The sequence below is a fragment of the Crinia signifera genome, chromosome 2 (assembly GCF_055691185.1).
Source record: "Crinia signifera chromosome 2, ASM5569118v1, whole genome shotgun sequence".
Lineage (NCBI taxonomy): Eukaryota > Metazoa > Chordata > Amphibia > Anura > Myobatrachidae > Crinia > Crinia signifera.
In genome coordinates this window covers 73,304,462-73,326,125 of record NC_139218.1, presented here as the reverse complement: position 1 = coordinate 73,326,125, position 21,664 = coordinate 73,304,462, and the positions used below count along the sequence as shown (strand labels likewise).

Sequence of the window (21,664 nt, the reverse complement as noted above, 5' to 3'; positions counted from 1 at the left end):
AATGCATATACAGGATGAGAAAGCGTAAACAACACAGGGGGCGATGCACAACCCCAAACCCAGGTGCACAGGCTGACAAATCACCGGACCAACCATTACCGGGTGACGCTGCGTCACCTGACAATGTTGAACACCCCGCAACGCCCATGCATAATGACATAGATGGGGGTGCGCCACCCGGTAATGGTGAAGGTCGGCGAGATGTGTACTTAGAAGCTGTTAACAGGTATGAGCGACACCATCCTAATTTCAGAGCTATTGAGTATCATAATCATTTTCAATTTGTTAATTTGGAAAGAGTTACATCATTTGCAGAGGGTGTTGAAGCCGTACACAACGCTATACAGGTTATGATTGATGAATTCATGGTTGGTGTTGACCCTAATGATCGTGTACAGTTAAGATTGGAGGGGGGTGGTTTACACAACGCCATCTACTCACACCGAAAGCCGCAAGAATCATTAGACGCTGTCAGTTTCTTGAATCAAATTACAAACACTCTTCAAAGTAACGCTGAATTCTTATTAGGCACGGGTTTAAGGTTTGTGATCACTGTTTTTAGAAATAGAGCGGGTGGGGCCCTAACTGGTCGCGGCCTTAGACGCATTCCATACAGCTTAATTATAGAAAGGCGCAGAAGACACCTGTATGATTTCAACAATACGCACAATTATTTGTGCTTTGCGGCATCGATCTGCAAACTTCTGGATAAAGGTAATGCCACAGACGCTGAAATACACGATCGGGCGCTTCAAATTCATAAGGATTTGAACCTACCGATCGATAAAGCAGTCAGCTTTAGCGACGTTGTTGTTTTTGAAAAACACTTAAAAACAAAAATTACAATATTATATCATAATAATCGTTCTTGGCATTACTATTCTTCAGAGTCGCGCTACGGTGATACCCTGTATGTATTATATCACGATTCACACTATTATGGCCTGATTAATATCTGCGCATTTCTCGGATCGAGATTTTTCTGTTCCTTATGTAATCGAACTTATGATCGCAAAAATAGCCACGATTGTCTTTTCTTTTGTAAGGCTTGTCACAGACAAGCGTGCGCTGATGATGGAGCTTCCGCATTAAGATGTTCGGTTTGTAGGGTGTTTTGCAGATCACGTGAATGTTTAGAGGAGCACAAATCCTTAGCTTTAGATCGCAAAATATCCTGTCTTGAACATGTTTATTGCGACAGGTGTTGTCTCTACCGTCGCAGGTCTCATGAGTGTCAGGGGCTAAAGTGTTCTACTTGCAAGGCATATGTTGATGGGTTTGCGGATCATTTGTGTTACATACAGCCCATCAAAGCGGAAGAACCAAACACAAAATACATCTTTTTTGATTTCGAATGCATGCAGGAGACAGGTATACATATACCAAACTACTGTTACGCTCTCACATTAATGGGTGAGAAATCCTGGGAGTTTAAGGGCAAAGGTTGTATCGATGATTTTGTAAAGACGTTCATGAAACCAAAATTTGCGCATTACACATTCATAGCCCATAACGCAGGGCGGTATGATTCGTATTTTGTATTGAACAAGATCATCAAAGAACGGTATACAGTATCCCTCATCTCTAATGGAGGAAACATAATGTGTATCACAATAAAAGATCTGAAGATTAGGTTTATAGACTCTCTCAATTTTCTCCCCATGAAATTGAGCAGATTTCCAAAGGCCATGGGATTTGATGGCGTTAAAGGGCATTTCCCGCATTTTTTTAACACAGCCGATAACCAAAATTACATAGGGGTCATGCCCTCAATAGAATATTTTGGCCTACAACACATGATGCCTGAGGAGGCCGCTGATGTTACAGAGTGGTACGAAAAAAACAAACACAAGTCGTTTAATTTTCAAAAAGAATTAATACGATATTGTAAAGAGGATGTCAGAATATTGCAAAAAGGGTGCGCAGCTTTCAGATCAGCCGTTATAGCCATGACAGAACAGGAGTTTGTAATAGCGGCAGAGAAAAAAGATGTAGCCGTTAAACGTCACGTTGATCCATTCCAACTGACGACTTTAGCGTCGGTTTGTATGGCTATGTATCGTTGTAAATATTTACAGGCAAACACATTGGCTCTTGTACCGGGTGATAACTATCACAAGACCCAGAAGCGTTACTCAACACCAGCCATACAGTGGTTAATGTACATAGAACACAAAGAAGGTGTGAGTATAAGACACGCTTTACAAGGTGGTGAGAAGAAAGTCGGTAGATACAGTCTGGATGGTTACGCCGTGATTAACGGCGTGCCAACAGCTTTTGAATTCCAGGGGTGTTTTTATCACGGTTGTGACAACTGCTACAAAACCGATGATGAAAACAATCTGACTAAAACAACCTACGGTCAACTGCGGCACAAGACACAGTTAAGGATACAATACCTTAAACGGTGTGGATTTCAGATAAGGGAGATGTGGGGGTGTGAGTGGAAGAAAATGAGGGAGACTGATGAGGAGCTTCAGGTTTTTCTGAAAGGTTTGGAAATCCCTGACCCCTTGGATCCTCGTGATGGTCTTTATGGCGGCCGCACTAACGCCATAAAACTTTATCACAAGACAGAGTGCGATGAAAAAATACACTATTTTGACTTTACTAGCCTATACCCATTTGTCAACAAGACCAAAACATATCCTATACGTCACCCACGCATCATTTATAAGGACTTTGATGATGTCACAAAGTATTTCGGTTTTGTTAAATTAAAAATTAATCCTCCGCGAGGCCTTTTCTTTCCAGTTTTACCGGTTAAAATGAATGGTAAGTTAATGTTTCCGCTGTGCCGCACATGCGCCGAATCTGGACAGTGTGAGCCGTGTGTTCATGACTCAGAAAACCGCGCCCTAACCGGTACATGGTGCACAGTGGAGATAAATCTTGCTATAGAAAAGGGATACAAAGTGTGTAAAATCTATGAGGTGTGGCATTTTGATGAGAGATCTGATGATCTGTTTTCAGGTTACATTAAAACACACCTCAGAGATAAACAGGAGGCTTCTGGTTACCCCGATTGGTGTACAGACTCTGTGAAACAACAAGAGTACATAGACGCGTATCAAAAAAATGAGGGCATAGCTTTAAGACACGAACACATAAATGTCAACCCCGCCAAAAGACAAATTTCTAAATTGTTTTTAAACTCATTATGGGGTAAATTTGGTCAACGTAGCAACATGCCCAATACTTGTCTAGTGACAGATCCTGATAAGCTTTTTGAATATGCCTTTCAACCACACTATGAGGTGTCTGCTTTAGACTTCATAGACTCAGAAACTGTTATGGTCAACTGGAAATACGCCAAAGACCATTATACCAGGTCTTCAACAACAAATATATTTATAGCCGCATTTACCACAGCGCACGCCCGCGTCGAGTTGTACAACCTATTGGATAGGTTACAAGATAGATGTCTGTATCACGATACAGATTCTGTAATTTTTGTCAGCAGGCCCGGTGACTGGAATCCGCCATTAGGCGATTATCTAGGGGAGTTGACCAGCGAACTACCATCTGGTACGCATATAACAGAGTTTGTTTCAGCCGGCCCCAAGTCATACGGCTATAGACTAAGCAACGGCAAGACGAGCCTCAAGGTCAAAGGTATAACGTTGAATGTTTGTAATGAGCAGCACGTTAACTTTGACAGTCTGAAAGAACTGGTCTTAGATTATCCTTTAAACCCCAAAGGCGAGGATCAGAAAAAAATTGTGACCAGGCAGCCCGGTATAGTACGTGTGAAAAAGTACTGGCAGATTGAAACCCGTATGCTGCAGAAAACGCAAAAGTGCGTTTACACTAAACGTAACCTCACGGATAATTTTACAACCCTACCATTTGGTTATTAAGATGGATATCCGTTTTCAACACCCCTTCTCCTGTATTTTAGCCGGACCCTCCAATTCGGGGAAAAGTTATTTTGTGAAAACGCTAATACAACACGCATCCACACATATGACGCATGTACCTGATAATATTGTTTGGTTTTACACCTGTTGGCAACCGATATATGACCAACTTCTGAGTGCTCACCCTGGTATGCGTTTTATAGAGGGGTTGCCCGAGTCATTTAGCGACGACCAGCTTTTTCCCCCTGATAAGATTAATTTAACGGTGATAGATGACTTGATGGATGCCGCGAGTAATAATTCTGAGGTTGAGAAAGCGTTCACAAAGTATGTGCACCATCGTAATCTCAGTGTCATGTACCTTGTGCAAAACATATTTTGTCAAGGTAGAAAGAGCAGGACTATACATTTAAACACAAAATATATGGTCCTGTTTAAAAACCCCAGGGATAAAATGCAGGTTAGCATTCTGGCAAGACAAATGTACCCATCAAAATATCGTTTTTTTCTTGAAGCCTATGAGTCCGCTACGGAGCCTCCATACGGTTATTTACTGGTTGATTTAAGAAACAATGCCCTTGATGATTATCGTTTACGAAGCGGTTTATTTCCCCCCGACACACCAGTAGCTTATGTTGTTAAGAAGCGGGGTTCTAAATAGCTATAACCGCGCATCCTATAGTCATTCATTACCACTTCTAACAGCTGTGAACATGTCGACCAGGATAAGGCGTAATTGGGCCCTTTTAAAAACCCTCATTAAAGCCAAACCGGCCCAAAGAAACGCTATATTATCCAACGCTTCAAACGATTTGGTGACAGCCATATGTGAGATTGCTCTCAATACGCTTAAAGGTAAAATACCCCTGTCACAGCGCCAGTTGAACTACCTTAAAAAGAAGAGGTCCCTTATAAAATCGCTTTGTAATAAGAAATGCGCCATTGGGAAAAAGAAGAGGTTGGTGAAACAGTCGGGTGGGTTCATCGGATCGTTGCTAGGATTTGCCATTCCATTAATTACCGGACTACTGTCTAATCGGTGATGGAATACTCTGAGAAAATGTATCTGGTCCCCCAGCAACAGATAGACCGTTTAAACAACAAACCCACCGGCGATGATATACGCAAAACAGCCACGCAAAGCCTAGATGCTGAGATCATAAGTATACTACATAATAATGCTTTATCAGAGTATGAAAAGGCAAAACGCTACACAGCTGTGTTACAGAGATACCTGGTGTTGAGTAAACAAACTGATAGAGAAATGTCAACTTTAACGCTTTTATCACCCGGTGCAAATGCAGTTGAGGATACAACTACCCCAACACAAGACGACGCTACCGACGCTGTTTACCACGATGTCTTGAACAGTGTTAATGCGCGGTATAAAAAGAACTGTGAAATACTAATGAGTAAAATGGTTCGCTCTAAAGACATTGCGAATTGGGACCGCAAGGGTGTGTTTATGTATAAAGGTGTCACAGTGCCAGGATCCAATGTGTTAGACTTGATAAGGGGTATCACGCAAAACCACAGCGTGACGAGTCATAAAATGCCTAACGGATGGATTGAATTTATGCGCGCTATGGCTGAGTTGAATATCCCGTCCACTGTAGTTGGTAATGCATCAAACAGATTACAGTTAGATCGCTTAAAAGCTGAAATCTACGATGATGAAATTGGCAATGTAAATATAGCCTCCCCAATACACAACATTAAAAAAAGTCGTATAAATGTTTTAAATTCCCCCGGGTTAACAACGCCACACGGATACTTACTACCGAGGAAAAGATCCGTAAATCTGTTTCAGGATTCGCAGTGGTTGAACCTTTAACATATAACTATTTTATAATGTTTTTATACGATGTATTTTTTTTTTGTTTGTTTAATTTGTACGATGACGTTTAATTTGTATTGTATCATGTATTTAGTGTATTGTTTTAACTGTAAAGTTTATCGTGTTATTCGTGATTATTTTGCTGTAAATACATTTTGTCTGTACCAATAAAATATGATTATGATTTATAAAATGCTGTTTTGTTCTTTGATTCTAACCAGTTTGTCTGCAAAAATATGCAATCACACGGTATAAAGTTCAATAAGCAAGATTTTTTAATAGAAAGTAACCATAAGCAATGTACATACAGCGCTTCAATCACAACATTAGTTACAAGTTACACAAACAATTTTGTATTACACATTATTTTTATCAAACACATGTTGGTTACTGGTGACACAGGACTGTATACAGTTACCCGTATATCGACTCAAACAATGACTTCTAGGGAGACGTCTTACAAAGTTTGATACATAGCGATCATTACGTTTTGTATCAAAACTAAAACGGACCAACACATCTGTATATTTGTAATTTTTACACATGAAAAATATAAAGTATATACAATATTGTCCACAAACGGTACTGTTAAAACCTTGCAACTGCTTATTTTGGTGATAAATTCTTTTTGAATTTGAGTTTAAAAAATTTATTATGGCCTTTGGGAATAGGGGGTTGTCAGGTTCTAAACCGTAAGAGTCCAAAAAGTAACACTCGCGCTGGTTGTTAAAATAAACGGCCAACCAATGCTCCCCCGGTTGGGCGCTGGTGTGTGTGTTGATTACAAACGCGCAGGGGTATTGCGATAGTTTACCGCTCGGAAGCATATCACACGGGTAGGTCCCTTTAAAAAACAGGCGCGTCACCGGATTAGCGTACAGTATACAATTTATCTGCAATGTATTCATATCGCTGATGGGGTGATGAATATTGGTAAATATACGATAAATATAAAAATTATTTATTTCATTTATAGATAATCATACAGCACATCGCGCCGCTGGTTGATCTCGATGATATTATCAAATAATGCGTATATTATTATGTTGACTGTCCGGTCTAGCGCTCCTGCAAACCGGAATTCAGCTCGTAGATTTCCGGTTCTGATTAGAGACAGATGCTCCGCGCATTCCTGTTCAGGCGACAGATCAAAAGCAAATAGTGTGTAGCCGTTGAGGTACTCTTCACGGTCAATTAGTATACCCGAATCTGATTTCTGTTTATTTGTGATCTGAATGAGCGACATATACTCGCGAACCGCATTACCGTGTTCAAAGTCTGGTTGAAATGGTTTGGCCGGATGCGGTGTTCCATCCAGGTATAGGGATGCGAAGTTTACATTTTTATGTTCAAACCGTAGAGGGTTTTTGTCATAGGCTCCTGAAAACGCTTCATTATCTACAAAAGCGGCTATAACGGTTTTTGGCACCTGTCCTAAAAACAGATTTTCTAAATTAAATACGCGACTCCCCGTCGGTATGCTATAGATCTTCATGCCCACTCTATCGATCGCATATTTGGCGTTGGTGGTCAGTAAGGCCTGGGCGTGTCCAATCCGGACGGCGGGTGAGACCTGAACCCTTTTTACAAACAGGGACGCTGCAACAATCTGAATTTTAAAGGCCTCCGCTTCAGCAGACATTAAGCAGAAAGCATCTTTGTTTCTGATGAGTTTTATCTTCAAGTCCACGGCGTTCAATATTAGTTTATGTTGATGAAAAAGGTCACAGTGTAGCGGCCCCAATAATTCAACCGTTCGACTTTGTGCCGTTGTTCTTGCCCTTTTTATAAACCCTGTGTTTACACCATCCAGGGTTCTTGTGTTGTGTTCTCCAGCCACATCTTTGTAGAATAATCCAGTTGTGTGTTTTGTGGATAATGCATCTGAGCTATAATTCAGTATGGTCTCTATGTAGGCCCTATAAGCGTAAAGGTTATTGGACTGCGATATGAGCCTATCGCCCAAAGTGACATCAACCTGGCTAAATAAAGTTGCTATGGGGTAATTAATAAGAGCGACCTTGGCGTCTTGAGGTATAGCAGTGTTATCAGGCCGTACGATCTTACAGGTCACGTACAGCAACGTATTGTTCAGATCGTAGTAGTGTTCCCCGCTGGCCGCTATGTAGAATTCAAGCGGCGCGGTCTCGGATAATGCCGCCAAAGGTTGAACTTCGACGTAGAGGCTTTTCTCTACGCTGGTCTGCGTCGGTGGTACGTCAAAAAGATCAAGTTCAGATTTTGCGCATTCCATGGATTCATTGTGTATGAAAGACATGCTTAAAAAATATCACCGACCCTTCGCTTCGGTTTCCTTTTTTTAATTAAGCCGCGTCTGCTCCGTTTTTTGTTTAAAAGGGGTCTGCACCATGTCGGAAGTCGTATTGCCCGCTTCCGTTTATTTTTAGCCGCCCCTTTCCTGGCATAGATTAAACCTGATCCATCTTGCTTCGCTTGATTTGCGTCGTGTATTTTGCTCACAACAGCCGCTGTGGCTTGTCCGATGACGTCTTTCGCGATGTTGCGTGCTGCATTCTTCACGTGGGGCTTTGCTATCGCCAGCCCTCTTCGGAAAAGCGGTACCGCTTTTCTGAACAGGCTTCGAAAAATTCCACCTAAACCGCACCCGTACATATACGCGCTGCCGTGAAAACCGGGTAATCCATTACCGGCCTGTGTTTTATAATATTGCGCGTAGAGCCCCGGGTCGCCATAATTTTTAACGGCCACCATTGTCTTTAATAAAATTCGGATTTGCGGCGTCTGAAATGTAGTTTCACGTTCGCTTTCCCAAACTTGAATGACATGTTTTCGTTCTGATCATTCTTTATCTCTATTGCTATAGTGTCAAAATGCGTCTTGCACAACGGAACATAATCGGGCTTCTCATACCGTATAGTGACCATCTCGTTGTTACGGCCCTTTATTTCAACGGTACGCAACAACGGAACATAACTATCACCGACCCTCTGATGTTCGATAATATCTGTGTACACGAAGAGCGTATATTGCCCGCCGCTGATGTCGGCGCACGGTTTTAAAAACTTAGTTTTCGGGTATAACCCCAGTATTCTCGACAATTTAGGACCGGCTGTGATGTTGTACATCGCCTTGTTGTCGATGATTATCTCTCGTTCAAGCGGATCGTACAATAGTTTTAAACCATCCAGTTTATGTCGGTCAATTTCAGCGTTGAAAGAAAACAGTAACGCCCCGATGGTTTCATAAAACCCCGGTTTAACGCAAACCCTCGTTGCTGTACCGCTCGTCCCATCCCACTTTGTTATTTTCAACACACAATCACGCACATCGATTGTATTCCAGGTGTGTGGGTATTGTATTTCTGTAAGAGCTACTTCCCAATCTCCACTTAAGTCTATCGGCCTTGCTAACTTTGTGGTATAGTCAGAAATCTTATTTTGTGGAAATGTATCGGCTGAGGCGTTACTCGGCAGTGTTATGTAGAATGGTTTGTCATCCATCTTCCTCTTTGTTTATATATCTTTTATCTCCGATGCAACGACCCAACTGTTAAATTTTGTGGGGTATCCGCGCCACTTGACTAATACGTGTTTCCTCCCTCTAACCGTCTTATTTTTTAAAATCTTCTCCACTTTGTAAATCCTATTATAGTTTTTCGGTATACTTTGAAGTTCTTCGGGGTAAAAACGACCCGTTATAGACTCCCCGTAGAGATCCTCCAACGTGTAAAGCGGCTTAAGTCCTTTAGTGTTCACTCCGCGTATTACAAATATTTCCTCAGAAAAACTCTGTTCGTAACCTTTCTGAAATATATCCTTATATTTTGAGATACGAACGTGGTCCCCGACCGCTAAACAAGCCTTTGTTTTCTTACTTCTAAAGTAATCGCCATATATCGTCTTGAAGACATCCAGCGCATTAGAGCCATCCACCTCATTCGGCGCCCGCTTAATCGTTCTATGGTATGTGTTATTATAACTGGTAATGAACGCTTGTAAAACGTCTATATATCGGTATGTATTATTCGCCGTGAAATATCGCCACATTCGTGTTTTTAAAGTCCTATTGAAGCGTTCTATAACGGCTGCTTTCACATCATTATTGGTTGTGAAATGTTGTATACCGTATTTTTCTAACAACTTTTTTAGGACTTTGTTTAGAAACTCTTTACCATTATCGGTTTGTAGTTTCCGCGGTACGTCCCCCTGTTGGAATAATTTTTCAAAAGCCTTAGCGACAGTCGTCGCGCTCTTAGCAGTCAGACTTTCAGCCCAGGCCCTCTTACTGAATATATCGATGACTGTTAGTATATATTTTACTCCGTCGTTGTGCTTTGCCAGATCTATGAGCGATACCAAATCACATTGCCACTGTTGATTTATATCCGATACGCATATCATATTCCTTTTATAGTTTTTTCTAGCCGGTTTGTGCAATGTGTACGCGTCTTGCTCTTGTAACCATTTTCTCACATCGGATCTTTTAAATTTATTTTTCAAAGCTTTATAATATTTATCAAAGCCGCAAAAACTCCCCGGCTTTAATACGTTATAATAACTGGCTTTCAGCCGGCTGTTTTGATGATCGGTGTTGCGAGACATCCTACACAAACCAAATTAGCATTATGTTTAGAAATTCTTCCAGCTGTTTAAGATATCATTAAGCGAGCTTTATAAATTAATTTATACAGCTGTGGTGTTATTTCACATAGCCAATATCCGTGTATGAAGTTACAGTATCAAACCAATTATATTTTAATACGGGGGGTTAATATTATTTATACCACTTTCATATCAAACGTGATACGGGCTATCACACGCTATCAAGTTTGATAACATAGTGTATAAAAGGGCGTGGACAAACTGTATAAAAGGGGCGTGGACCTGTCAAAACCAATTAGTTTGAAGAAAAAGTGTGCCTTATCTACTGATTTATATAGGGAAAACTATACGGACACTAAAAGAGAGGATCTCAATGCACCGCTCTTCGATAAAAAAGGCACTTGTCACAATTGATGCCAACACCCCCCCGGTGGCTAGGCATTTTTTCAATTCAAAGCATACAATGAAGGATTTTCGATTCCTACCTATTGACCATGTCCCTCCCTTGAGAAGGGGAGGAGACCGTGGAAACCTCCTACTTCAAAGGGAATGTTACTGGATTCACCAGTTGGACTGTGTTTCCCCCAAAGGACTAAATGAAGATCATTCATTTCATAGTTATTTATGATCTGTACTTTTTCTGAGATTTTTTTGATATTCTTATATTATCTTCACTTTTTTTTGCTCTATGTTTGTCGGTATTCATGTAATGGTCCAATATATTTCATAATATGATGTGTATGGTTAAATTTTGACATTGGAGTAATGCGATGACATGTAATGGACACACCTCCCGCCCACACCAGGTGACTACATACTCAATGCCTCTTCATTTATTTTTTTCTTTTCGCTTGGTTGTCACTGGCGATCCGATGAAAATCGGTAACCATTTGTGATAACCTGCGATTCTATTGTGCGGTAGTGCTTTAGCAACGCTGGATTGGTGGTTCCTGATTTTTTCAGGTTTCCGCGATATCTACAGCGCTATCACTTGCTGCATCATAAGATGCCGTCTAGCTGTTACCATGACAGCGGACGCTGGCTGGGGCTATTCCCTAGTTGGCTTCCGGCTATTGGTGATGACGCCGGCAGTTCACGTCCCAGTTGTTTGCCTTGGAGACACACGTGGTGACCGGCATTATCCGGCTCCTGTGTGATGTCATCCATGTGCACCTGGGTCTTTGCATTGAACAGAGGAGAGTACGTCGCTGGGTGGACAGGTGAGCAGGTGTGTCCGTTTTCGCTTGATTGTCTATGCCAAATATATCTGATCCTGGGACCAGTTTATTCATGCTCCTGACGACGGTGACATACAACCGAAACGGCCGTCGGGCATGAATAATCTACCTTTGGACGTCCATCCTGTGCTGCTGTCTATGCTGGTATACCTGTAACTACCTGTATCATGGATTTCGCTGTATTTGACTGCACCTTTTGATGATATGGATTGTCCATGTGCTTATTGAAATATAAAAGACTTTTTTTTTCATTGATGAACAGAATGTGCTTGCCTCTGATTCCAAGTATATATATATATATATATATAAATAGAAATGGAAGATCCGGCACTCCACTCGCATTAGCGTTGCAGCTTGCTCCGGTGCCTTCCCTGAACCAATAAGGCACGACAAATAGAAGACAGGCAAGGGCGTCACTCGGAGACTTGTTTCTTGCTGAAAAATGCTTTTATTGCATGGGTGAAACCGACACCAGTGTTTCGAGCGTGTAGCTCGTCCTCAGGGTACAACTGAGGACGAGCTACACGCTCGAAACACTGGTGTCGGTTTCACCCATGCAATAAAAGCATTTTTCAGCAAGAAACAAGTCTCCGAGTGACGCCCTTGCCTGTCTTCTATATATATATATATATATATTAGTTGTATAATCATCTTGAACATATTTTATACGCCCTGTAACAGTTATAGATAGTATTTTCCATGTATGTATTTTTTCTTTGAACCCAGCTGTAATTGGTTCAACATTTAATTCTACATATTTATGCATATTTGGAGTTATCCAGATTCCCGAGTATTTATACTTGATCGTCCATTTCAGTGGATATAAATGTCTATGTTCCTCGGGTATTTTACACGATATTGGGAGCATACTTGACTTGTCCCAATTAATCCGCAGTCCTGAGACTGCCACAAAGTTATTTACTAAATCTAGCATAGCCTGAAGAGAATTGGCCTCTTGTAGAAAAATCTGCATATAGTGCTATAACATCTGTAATTTCACCGATCCTTATTCCTTTGACTTGAGGATCTGATCGCATTTTTCTGCTGTTACTTAATTGCAACCTCAGTTTAAGGGCTCGCACATGCAGTTTGTCATAAATAGGTAGAAGGGTGGAGCTCATACCTTTTCTGACAACTGTGGGGACCAGAAGGTTATCTTCCGCTGCTGTACAGTCCCGACTCCTCCTCCTTAGTCTGCAGTAAAGTCTGCTTTAGTGCATCTTTTCTACGTAGATAGGAAGGCTACATTACCATACCCTCTGACATGACCCATTCCATCAGGTACAAAATGCACTGCTTCTGGACTTCCATCTTAATTGATAATTGCATTCACCTGTGTTGAACTAGTTCAGTGATGATAACGGTGTTCCAGCACAGGTGAAGGCAATCCTAAATTAAGAAAGAAGTCCAGAAGCAGAGCATTTTGTACCTAATGGAATGAGTCATGTTGGAGGGTATGCATTGCTGCATATTGAGACTGGAGTTGCATGCTAACCCAAAAAATGGGGACTTTAACCCCTTCCTGACAGAGCCAGTTTTTGCGTTCCTGACAGAGCCCTTTTTTTCAAATCTGACATGTATCACTTAAGTGGGGATAACTTTTTTTGCTTTTACTTATCCCAGTGATTTTGAGATTGTTTTTTCGTGACACATTGTACTTCAAATTAGTGGTAAATTTGGGTCGATACAGTCTGTGTTTTTTTGTGAAAAATACCAAAATGTCGTGAAAAAATGGAAAATTTTGCAATTTGCAAAATGTTAAATTTTCTGCTTGTGAGACAAATAATCATACCACTCAAAATAGTTAATAACTAACATAGACCATATGTCTACTTTATGTTTCCATCATAATTTCAACTTCCTTTTAATTTTTTTGGACACTAGGAGGCTTACAATATGAATAGCAAATTCTCAAATTTTTAAGAAAATTTCAAACACTGATTTTTTTAGGGACCAGTTCAGTTCTGATGTGACTTTGAGGGACTTGTATGTGAGACACCCCCATAAATGATACCATTTCAAAAACTGCACCCCTCACAGTATTCAAAACAGCATTTTGGAAGTTTGTTAACCCTTTAGGTGTTTCACAGGAATTAAAACAAAGTGTAGGTGAAATTTCAAAATTTCATTTTTTTTGCAGATTTGCAATTTTAATACATTTTTCTAAGGAACACAGTACATTTTACTAGAGAAATGTGACTAAAAATTGATTCCCCCAATTCTTTTGTTTTCATAAATATCCTATATGTGGCCCTAGTGTGCACGTTGACCAAACCACAGGCTTCATAATAGAAGGAGCACCTACTTGATTTTGGAGCCTCCTTTTTATGAGATTATTTTTTAGGCACCATGTAGGTTTCTAGGCACCATAAGATGCTAAAATTTAGGAACCCCCCCACAAGTGACCCCATTTTGCAAACTACACCCCTCAGGGAATTCATCTAGGGGTATAGTGTACATTTCAAACCCCCAGGGGTTTCACCAATTTTGATACAACTGGGCAGTGAAAATGAAAAATTAAATTTTTTTACACAAAAATGCAGTTCTGGCTCAAAATTTTTCATTTTCACAAGGAATGAAGGAGACAAAGCACCCCAAAATCTGTGCCCCAATTTCTCCCGAGTATGGCAATGCCTCATATGTGACCAAAAAATACCAGTTGGGTGCATGGCAGGACTCAGAAGGGAAGGAGTGATTTTTGGTGGTGGAATGTTGGTGGGTGCTATGTCGCATTAGCAAGACCCCCAAAGCACCAATACAGTGGAACCCCCCCACAAGTGACCCCATTTTGCAAACTACACCCCTCAGGGAATTCATCTAGGGGTATAGTGTACATTTCAAACCCCCAGGGGTTTCACCAATTTTGATACAACTGGGCAGTGAAAATGAAAAATTACATTTTTTTACACAAACATGCAGTTCTGGCTCAAAATTTTTCATTTTCAGAAGGTATGAAGGAGAAAAAGCACCCCAAAATCTGTGCCCCAATTTCTCCCGAGTACGGCAATGCCTCACATGTGACCAAAAAATACCATTTGGGCGCATGGCAGGACTCAGAAGGGAAGGAGTGATTTTTGGATTTTGCAGCTCAGATTCTGGTGGAATTTTGGTGGGTGCTATGTCGCATTAGCAAGACCCCCCAAGCACCAATACAGTGGAACCCCCCCACAAGTGACCCCATTTTGCAAACTACACCCCTCAGGGAATTCATCTAGGGGTATAGTGTACATTTCAAACCCCCAGGGGTTTCACCAATTTTGATACAACTGGGCTGTGCAAATGCAAAATTACATTTTTTACACAAAAATGCAGTTCTGGCTCAAAATTTTTCATTTTCAGAAGGTATGAAGGAGAAAAAGCACCCCAAAATCTGTGCCCCAATTTCTCCCGAGTACGGCAATGCCTCACATGTGACCAAAAAATACCATTTGGGCGCATGGCAGGACTCAGAAGGGAAGGAGTGATTTTTGGATTTTGCAGCTCAGATTCTGGTGGAATTTTGGTGGGTGCTATGTCGCATTAGCAAGACCCCCCAAGCACCAATACAGTGGAACCCCCCCACAAGTGACCCCATTTTGCAAACTACACCCCTCAGGGAATTCATCTAGGGGTATAGTGTACATTTCAAACCCCCAGGGGTTTCACCAATTTTGATACAACTGGGCAGTGAAAATGAAAAATTACATTTTTTTACACAAACATGCAGTTCTGGCTCAAAATTTTTCATTTTCAGAAGGTATGAAGGAGAAAAAGCACCCCAAAATCTGTGCCCCAATTTCTCCCGAGTACGGCAATGCCTCACATGTGACCAAAAAATACCATTTGGGCGCATGGCAGGACTCAGAAGGGAAGGAGTGATTTTTGGATTTTGCAGCTCAGATTCTGGTGGAATTTTGGTGGGTGCTATGTCGCATTAGCAAGACCCCCCAAGCACCAATACAGTGGAACCCCCCCACAAGTGACCCCATTTTGCAAACTACACCCCTCAGGGAATTCATCTAGGGGTATAGTGTACATTTCAAACCCCCAGGGGTTTCACCAATTTTGATACAACTGGGCTGTGCAAATGCAAAATTACATTTTTTACACAAAAATGCAGTTCTGGCTCAAAATTTTTCATTTTCACAAGGAATGAAGGAGACAAAGCACCCCAAAATCTGTGCCCCAATTTCTCCCGAGTACGGCAATGCCTCACATGTGACCAAAAAATACCATTTGGGTGCATGGCAGGACTCAGAAAGGAAGGAGTGATTTTTGGATTTTGCAGCTCAGATTCTGGTGGAATGTTGGTGGGTGCTATGTTGCATTAGCAAGACCCCCCAAGCACCAATACAGTGGAACCCCCCCACAAGTGACCCCATTTTGCAAACTACACCCCTCAGGGAATTCATCTAGGGGTATAGTGTACATTTCAAACCCCCAGGGGTTTCACCAATTTTGATACAACTGGGCAGTGAAAATGAAAAATTACATTTTTTTACACAAAAATGCAGTTCTGGCTCAAAATTTTTCATTTTCAGAAGGTATGAAGGAGAAAAAGCACCCCAAAATCTGTGCCCCAATTTCTCCCGAGTACGGCAATGCCTCACATGTGACCAAAAAATACCATTTGGATGCATGGCAGGACTCAGAAGGGAAGGAGTGATTTTTGGTGGTGGAATGTTGGTGGGTGCTATGTCGCATTAGCAAGACCCCCAAAGCACCAATACAGTGGAACCCCCCCACAAGTGACCCCATTTTGCAAACTACACCCCTCAGGGAATTCATCTAGGGGTATAGTGTACATTTCAAACCCCCAGGGGTTTCACCAATTTTGATACAACTGGGCAGTGAAAATGAAAAATTAAATTTTTTTACACAAAAATGCAGTTCTGGCTCAAAATTTTTCATTTTCACAAGGAATGAAGGAGACAAAGCACCCCAAAATCTGTGCCCCAATTTCTCCCGAGTATGGCAATGCCTCATATGTGACCAAAAAATACCAGTTGGGTGCATGGCAGGACTCAGAAGGGAAGGAGTGATTTTTGGTGGTGGAATGTTGGTGGGTGCTATGTCGCATTAGCAAGACCCCCAAAGCACCAATACAGTGGAACCCCCCCACAAGTGACCCCATTTTGCAAACTACACCCCTCAGGGAATTCATCTAGGGGTATAGTGTACATTTCAAACCCCCAGGGGTTTCACCAATTTTGATACAACTGGGCAGTGAAAATGAAAAATTACATTTTTTTACACAAACATGCAGTTCTGGCTCAAAATTTTTCATTTTCAGAAGGTATGAAGGAGAAAAAGCACCCCAAAATCTGTGCCCCAATTTCTCCCGAGTACGGCAATGCCTCACATGTGACCAAAAAATACCATTTGGGCGCATGGCAGGACTCAGAAGGGAAGGAGTGATTTTTGGATTTTGCAGCTCAGATTCTGGTGGAATTTTGGTGGGTGCTATGTCGCATTAGCAAGACCCCCCAAGCACCAATACAGTGGAACCCCCCCACAAGTGACCCCATTTTGCAAACTACACCCCTCAGGGAATTCATCTAGGGGTATAGTGTACATTTCAAACCCCCAGGGGTTTCACCAATTTTGATACAACTGGGCTGTGCAAATGCAAAATTAAATTTTTTACACAAAAATGCAGTTCTGGCTCAAAATTTTTCATTTTCACAAGGAATGAAGGAGACAAAGCACCCCAAAATCTGTGCCCCAATTTCTCCCGAGTACGGCAATGCCTCACATGTGACCAAAAAATACCATTTGGGTGCATGGCAGGACTCAGAAAGGAAGGAGTGATTTTTGGATTTTGCAGCTCAGATTCTGGTGGAATGTTGGTGGGTGCTATGTTGCATTAGCAAGACCCCCCAAGCACCAATACAGTGGAACCCCCCCACAAGTGACCCCATTTTGCAAACTACACCCCTCAGGGAATTCATCTAGGGGTATAGTGTACATTTCAAACCCCCAGGGGTTTCACCAATTTTGATACAACTGGGCAGTGAAAATGAAAAATTACATTTTTTTACACAAAAATGCAGTTCTGGCTCAAAATTTTTCATTTTCAGAAGGTATGAAGGAGAAAAAGCACCCCAAAATCTGTGCCCCAATTTCTCCCGAGTACGGCAATGCCTCACATGTGACCAAAAAATACCATTTGGATGCATGGCAGGACTCAGAAGGGAAGGAGTGATTTTTGGTGGTGGAATGTTGGTGGGTGCTATGTCGCATTAGCAAGACCCCCAAAGCACCAATACAGTGGAACCCCCCCACAAGTGACCCCATTTTGCAAACTACACCCCTCAGGGAATTCATCTAGGGGTATAGTGTACATTTCAAACCCCCAGGGGTTTCACCAATTTTGATACAACTGGGCAGTGAAAATGAAAAATTACATTTTTTTACACAAAAATGCAGTTCTGGCTCAAAATTTTTCATTTTCAGAAGGTATGAAGGAGAAAAAGCACCCCAAAATCTGTGCCCCAATTTCTCCCGAGTACGGCAATGCCTCATGTGTGACCAAAAAGTGGCAGGACTCAGAAGGGAAGGAGTGATATTTGGATTTTGCAGCACAAATTCTGGTGGAATGTTGGTGGGTGCTATGTCGCATTAGCAAGACCCCCAAAGCACCAATACAGTGGAACCCCCCCACAAGTGACCCCATTTTGCAAACTACACCCCTCAGGGAATTCATCTAGGGGTATAGTGTACATTTCAAACCCCCAGGGGTTTCACCAATTTTGATACAACTGGTGAGTGAAAATGAAAAATTACATTTTTTTTACACAAAAATGCAGTTCTGGCTCAAAATTTTTCATTTTCAGAAGTTATGAAGGAGAAAAAGCACCCCAAAATCTGTGCACCAATTTCTCCCGAGTACGGCAATGCCTCATGTGTGACCAAAAAGTGGCAGGACTCAGAAGGGAAGGAGTGATATTTGGATTTTGCAGCACAAATTCTGGTGGAATGTTGGTGGGTGCTATGTCGCATTAGCAAGACCCCCAAAGCACCAATACAGTGGAACCCCCCCACAAGTGACCCCATTTTGCAAACTACACCCCTCAGGGAATTCATCTAGGGGTATAGTGTACATTTCAAACCCCCAGGGGTTTCACCAATTTTGATACAACTGGGCAGTGAAAATGAAAAATTACATTTTTTTTACACAAAAATGCAGTTCTGGCTCAAAATTTTTCATTTTCAGAAGGTATGAAGGAGAAAAAGCACCCCAAAATCTGTGCCCCAATTTCTCCCGAGTACGGCAATGCCTCACATGTGACCACAAAATACCAGTTGGGTGCATGGCAGGACTCAGAAGGGAAGGAGTGATTTTTGGATTTTGCGGCTCAGATTCTGGTGGAATGAATGGTGGGTGCTATGTGGCATTAGCAAGACCCCCGAAGCACGGTGAAATGATGAACCTAAAAATCCATAGATGTGTGGTATATTTTAAAACACTCCTTTATACATAGGCCGGGTTTGTCGGGGCAAGTGTCACACTGGAAAATAGTTTGCTTTCTTATTCCCTTTTTATAGCAAACTTTGCACCTTTTTTGTGTCCTGCCCTTTTTTCCAGTGGAGGGGATTTCATCAGGAAAATGCTGCCCTGGTACAATACGGGGGCCAGTACTAGAAGTACTGGGGCCCTCTCCCTGCTGGTTCCCAAATACTAGGCCCTTTATGACTTCCTCTTGAAAGTGCATAAATGTCCCCCTCTGGCCGGTAGAACGGAATAGCACGTAAGCGTTATACAGTGCCATCTGGATGATATACACGGCCAGCTTCTTGTACCAGATTTTTGTTTTCCGCAGGGCACTGTACGGCTTCAGTACCTGATCTGAAAGATCCACTCCGCCCATGTACCTATTGTAATCCAGGATACAATTAGGTTTGGAGGTGTGGGTACTGGTACCTCGTACAGGGACGGAGGTGGTACTGTCTCCGTGAATTGTTGTCAGTATAAGGACATCCCTCTTGTCCTTATATTTGACCAACAACATATTTTCGGTGCATATTCCCCTGCTTTCACCCCTTCTCATTACTTGGGCAATGTGCGTTTTTGGGAGGCCTCTTTGGTTCTTGCGCACAGTACCGCAAGCTGCTGTACCTCTTGAACCAAGGGCCTTAAACAGGGGGATGCTGGTGTAAAAGTTATCCACATAGAGGTGATAACCTTTATCCAGGAAGGGGTGCACTAAATCCCAGACAATTTTTCCACTAACACCTACGAGGAAGGGGGGGCATTCTGGCGGTTCAATTCTTGAATCCTTCCCTTCATATACCCTAAACCTGTGGGTGTACCCTGAGGTGCTTTCACACAGCTTATACATTTTTATGCCATACCTTGCCCTCTTACTGGGAAGGTACTGGCGGAATTTAACCCTTCCTTTAAAATGTATAAGGGACTCGTCTATGCAAATGAATTTATCTGGGATGTACATCTCTTCAAATTTGGCACTGAAATGATCAATGACCGGCCTGACTTTGAATAGCCGGTCAAAGGTGGGATCATCTCTGGGTGGGCACTGTGCATTATCGTTGTAATGCAAAAATTTAAGGATCGTCTCAAATCGAGCCCGGGGCATGGCCATACGGTAAAATGGGGTGCTGTACAGAACATCTGTACTCCAATATTGCCTAATTTCTGGCTTTTTTACTATGCCCATATGAAACACCAGACCCCAAAACGTCATCATCTCTACTGCATCTACAGGGGTCCACCTAGCAAATGATGACGTGGGGTTTTGAGCAATAAACTGCTGGGCATATAAATTAGTTTGGTCCACAATTAAATTTATAAAATCATCAGAGAAAAATAATTTGAAAAAGTCAATTTCTCTGAGACCTGTGGAATCAAATTGGATTCCTGGCATGGCCAAAAACTCAGGAACCTGGGGCTCAAAATTGTCTGGTGGTGGGGTCCATACGAGATCAATTATTGGGGGGGGGGTCTCAGCTGCTCTACGGGGGCGTCTTTGAGGGGGTCCCTCATCACTAGAGGAGGAAGAGGAGCTTAAGATGAATCCTTCAAATTCCCCGCTTGCCTCACTGGCTGTGTCAGAATCAGAGGCAAGCATGGCATATGCCTCCTCCGCTGAATACATTCTTCTGGATGACTGGGTTGACATTTGGGATGACATTTGGGATGCCATTTTTATTTTTGTGTTACTGGTAGTGAAATGTTTCAACACGTGTATAGTGTAGGGGGGGGTACAAACTTTATTTCAACCCGGGGGGTATGTAGTGTGTAGTGTGTATGTAGTGCAGAAAAAAAAAAAATACTTTATACAGGAATTTGATCCCAATTAAAAAAAAAAAATTGAAGGGGTTAAAAAAAAAAAAAAAAAGCTCCTGCGCCAAAAATTGAGCACAGATGTTGGTCAGTAACGTCCGTCACTGCGCTCAAAGGCAACAGAAATTTGATAAAAAAAAAAAAAAATAGATCAACCCTGTGCCGAAAAAGCTGATCAGTGATGTACGTCACTGATCAGCGCACAGTGGCCACAGGACACCCACAAAATCACAGTGTGTGTAAAAAAAAAATTAAAAAAAGACCCCACAGCAGCCTCAAAAAAAAAAAAGGTGATCAGTGATGCAACACTGATTACCAGTGAGGGGCAGCAGGTGCACAACCTTTGGTGCAACTGACAGTGCAACTGGCAGCAACTGACAGGTATATATATATAAAAAAAAAAAACCCTGCGCCCCCAAAAAGTTGCTGATCAGCACAGATATACTGATCAGCACAAAAGGGGGGGTAGCAGACACAAAATATACACTCTCTATCACTCTCTGTCTCTATCTCTCACTATCTATCACTATCTATCACTATCTATCACTCTAGGACTCTAGGACACTGCAGCAGCAGCACTGACAGTTATATGTATAAAAAAAAACCTGCACCCCCAAAAAGGGGGGGTAGCAGACACAAAATATACACTCTCTATCACTCTCTGTCACTATCTCTCTCTATCTCTCTATCTATCACTATCTATCACTCTATGACACTGCAGCAGCAGCACTGACAGTTATATATATAAAAAAAAACCTGCACCCCCAAAAAGGGGGGGTAGCAGACACAAATCTCTCTATCTCTCACTATCTATCACTATCTATCACTATCTATCACTATCTATCACTCTATGACACTGCAGC

At 41.9% G+C, this 21,664-nt stretch overlaps 1 protein-coding gene across 2 annotated transcripts in view; it reads left to right on the top strand.

Annotated features, from left to right (window-relative positions):
• ZSWIM7 (zinc finger SWIM-type containing 7) overlaps window positions 1–21,664 on the top strand; it is a 184,796-nt gene that overhangs the window by 12,657 nt on the left and 150,475 nt on the right. The window lies entirely within an intron of this gene.